Source organism: Herpailurus yagouaroundi, unplaced genomic scaffold (assembly GCF_014898765.1).
Source record: "Herpailurus yagouaroundi ecotype Mexico unplaced genomic scaffold, PumYag 187, whole genome shotgun sequence".
NCBI lineage: Eukaryota > Metazoa > Chordata > Mammalia > Carnivora > Felidae > Herpailurus > Herpailurus yagouaroundi.
The window spans coordinates 3,120,929-3,125,251 of NW_024412418.1; positions in this window are offsets into that span (position 1 = coordinate 3,120,929).

Here is a 4,323-nt window from a genome sequence, read left to right on the forward strand (position 1 = left end):
AAAATAAAAGAAGATGAAAAATCAAGACACAAAATGGCAGAAAATATTTTTAAGGTATACAATCACAACTACAATCTTGCGTGTGTATGCATATCCTTAAAAGTGATTAAGAAAAGATAACACACTCAAACAGGCAATTCACAAATATCCTTATGAAGAGATGCTTATTCTCATTAGTAATCAGGAAAATGCTTATTAAAAACACAATAGGCCCACTAGATTAGGAAAAATGTTAAAGTATGACACCACTCTATTGACAAATATATGAAACAAGGAGTATAAGTTAAAGAGTAGTATAAGATTTTGTAAAATATTTTGGCATTAACCTTTAAAAATCAGATACACATAACCACTGACCCAGATATTCCAGTGACCTACGTATGCACAGTAGAGAAACTCTTGCAAGTGCCTGTCAGGACACAGGTACAAGAGTGTTCATAAAGCATTATAATAGCACAAAATTCAAAACACTTGTCTTTAGTTTTTTGTTCTTCTGGTCCAAAGTGTGGATGTGATGGCTGGAGCCTGATAGCCATTATGGACCATAAGCTAACCTTGTTAGTGATACATGAATGGATCATGAAATGCCTCCCCCTGCACCGTCCTCTGTTACTGGCACCAATTTTCCACCAGTAAGGAGATCTTCCTGTTTCAAAGTTACGTACACTGCACAACTGCACATTACCCCACAGAATATTCTGGAAGGCAGGTGTTTACACAAAGAGAATTTGGTGCTCACGACCCTGCCACGATATACAATGGAAAAGTAAGCAGTGTGTGGCCCGCTGAGGGCTGAGGAACTTGTATATGGGATCCAGTCAGCCTTTCCAGAAGGGGTGAGGCTTGAACTGGGTCCAGCAGGAAGCATCCGTGAGCAACAAAGCAGACTAACAGGGACGCCAACCTGATGGAACGCACCCTAGTTCTGTGGTCTTGGTCTCCTCCTCCCCACCAAAGCCACCCTCCCCCATCACTTCTCACCATACCACACAACATCCAGCTGTCAGCCAAGAAGTTTAGTGGCCTCAGAAAAGACACACAGCCCTTCTGGGTCTGTTTCTCCATCTGTGATGTGTCAATGGAGTCCGAATTCTTTCTCAGTTTTTTTTTTCCCCAACCCCAGAAGAAGTGACATGAAGGTGACAATATTCATTCCCTGAGGAACATGGGAAATGATGTCACTCAGGGTCTGCCACTTATCCTCCTGAGCCTTTTAACCCCCAGACCCGTTGTTTTCTGCCTTAGATGGAGAGAGAGGGAATGTAATACTCCCAAGTCAACTCTGACTGCAAGAGACTGCCTCCTCCCAGAAATGTGAAGCCGTTCCCCCCTCACTTTGTAACTTGCAGGCAAGTCCCGGCTCACATGGCCCCCACTGTAAGGGAAATCATCACAGTGAATCATGTAGAGAAAGAATCTGTCTTCCACTTATCTTTATCATCCTCGTACACCAGTACACAAGCATCATCCTCGGTGATATCTATAAATAGATGTTAAAACCACCCGAGGAGTCAGTTGGATCAGAAAACTCAGTGACTCAGGAACAAGAGGATCTTAATTGGGTTGTTTGGGCATGAAAACAAAACAGCGAGCTGCCCGGAGGACCTGTAGGTTGCAAGCTCTGAATTCCACCCAGCGATGCTAGATAAACCGAGCACACAGCCTGGCTTTGCTAGCCGCTGGAAACCTTCAAAGGTGGGTTTCAACATATGCACAGAGCCAGCCTAAGACGATGAGATAACGGTGTTTTCTACCGTCTTCAGATCGCCACAACAGCAAATCTCCTTGGATCTGCAAAGAAAACAGAAGATGCCAACAGTGCTTCGTGGAAGTCTTTCACAGCGACCAAAGGTCATACGTCTTTGGTCTTCCTATGCGGTAATGTATGTCTTGTAACTATGTTGGGAGATCACATATATTCCAGACCATTAAATGGGCTTTCCACATTTTTGAACATAACTTAAATTTTTTCTGGGTAACCTTCTGGACAAGTCACCTTCCCAAAGTGTCAACTCTGTCTTCTCTAAATCAGGCCTAGGGATACATACCTTGCTGATGGTTGCACTGATTGGTAACAAACATGTCAAGTGCAGGCAACAAGAGTTGGCATTCAGATATTATTACTCCCCTGACACCCACACCGCTGAGTAACAAGTCTTCAGAGCATGAACCGAGGATGGGCCTGGACCCCACTGGGAAGGCTGTGTCAGCTGCCGAGGTCAGAAAGGAAGACACTCGTAATAAGCAGCTTTTGAGAAGATGATGTGGAAATGAGTGCCACGGGAAGGAAGTTGAGGGAGGGAGGTCCCTATACCCGGCCTTTGGGAGTCCCAGCCATCCTCCCATCCCTATGACCTCATCCTGGGCCTGCCAGTTCTGGTTTGTTCTTTAATGACTCCGAGGCCTTTCCTGAGGCTCCAAATAGGACATCAGTGTTGAGGCCGCCACCGGGATAAGTTGGAGAGGGAATGCTTTCTGACACACTGAGGAAAAGTTGCTTCTTCTCGGCACTTCAATTTTCCCCTCTGCCCAATGAGGAGAACACAGTAGACCCGGTGCATTCAAATCTCTTTTTAACATTGGAACTCCCTTTCCAAACAAAATAAAAGAAGCACCTGGTTGTTTATAAGAGTTCAAGGAATTGCTGCTTTGTTTGAAGCTGGGGCTGAGTTGGCAGCTCTGGGAAGGCTGGGGCCTCTGAGGAACAGGGGCTGGAAAATCACAGAACCACAACAGCAAGGTCCTTTCCAACTCCGGGTTCTGTGTGTCTGTGAGGTCCAAGGTCTCTGGTGCTTTCAACAAGTGTGGAGGGGAGCATGTGAGCCGCCATTTTCAGTGTCTCAGGCTCACAGAGCCTGTCCTGAGGGTCGTGCGCACATTGACCCCCAAACACTGGAGGGAAAGAGAAAACCGTCACCCAGATGCAAACCTGACATGATGCCACATTCAAATGGCAGGCATTGGACAAACATGGATGCAGAAACCAGGAGACAACAGCTAATGGCTTGACGTTTCAAGGAATGTTCTCATTGTGAGGTTTTCCCATTGAGACAATGTCTTGAATAGATGCAGGTGGGAGCTACCACTGTCCAGGAGAGAGCGGCCAAATGAATGTGTCCCTTGAGGTTAAAAAAAAAAAAAAAAGGTCAATTAGGGCAGCATGGTGTCTATTCCCAGGTTGTGTGAACTGTTGTATTAAGTGTTGTGGGGCATCTCCAAGGGCTGGACAGAAAGGTTATGACCATTCTGGAAAAAACAGTGTTGTGATTGGCCAACCATGACAGCCCAAATCCTGTTAAGCAGTGGGATATTGCCATAAGTCTATAAAGCATATGATTGTTTAGAAATCTGAATTCACTGGTTATTTAGTTCAAATTATTGAAACTTTGGGAGTAATATATTTTTTAAAAATTTTTTAATGCTTATTTATTTTCAACAGAGAGAGTGCAAGCGGGGAAGAGCCAGACAGTGAGGGAGACACAGAATCTGAGGCTTCGGGCTCTGAGCTGTCAGCACAGAGCTCGACGCGGGGCTCAAACTCGCAAACCGTGAGATCATGACCTGAACCGATGTTGGGTGCTTAACCAACTGGGCCACCCAGGTGCCCTTTTTGAGAATAGTATGTTAACAGCCTTGTTATCTTATGATTCAGAGACAGGCATAGCAGAGGAAAAGTCCTCGGAGAACGTTCTAGTTAAGCGTGTCATACCTAAAACACAGGCTCCTTATCTCTAAATCTCCATGTCTGTGGAAAGAAGGACAGAGAAAAACTTTATGGCTAACTAAGGATGGAAAATGCTGCCATGAAAGAAGGTGTCACTGAGTCATAAAACAAAATAATAGATTTGGGTGCCAATTCAGGATGTCTACACTAAACTCAGTCCAAACTGAATTTTTTTTTTAATTTTTTTTTCAACATTTATTTATTTTGGGGACAGAGAGAGACAGAGCATGAACAGGGGAGGGGCAGAGAGAGAGGGAGACACAGAATCGGAAACAGGCTCCAGGCTCTGAGCCATCAGCCCAGAGCCTGACGCGGGGCTCGAACTCACGGACCGCGAGATCGTGACCTGGCTGAAGTCGGACGCTCAACCGACTGCGCCACCCAGGCGCCCCCAAACTGAATTTTAAAAACAGGGCAGGTCTCAGAGAAATGTCACCACACCAGCTCCATTCCACTGGGTGTTGTATGAAAGTGATGAATCACTAAATGCTACTCCCAAAACCAATACTGCACTCTCTGTTAACTAAACAGAATTTAAATTTAAAACATTTTAAACAATTAATTTTTTGAAAGATAATTAATTATTAATAATTAAATCA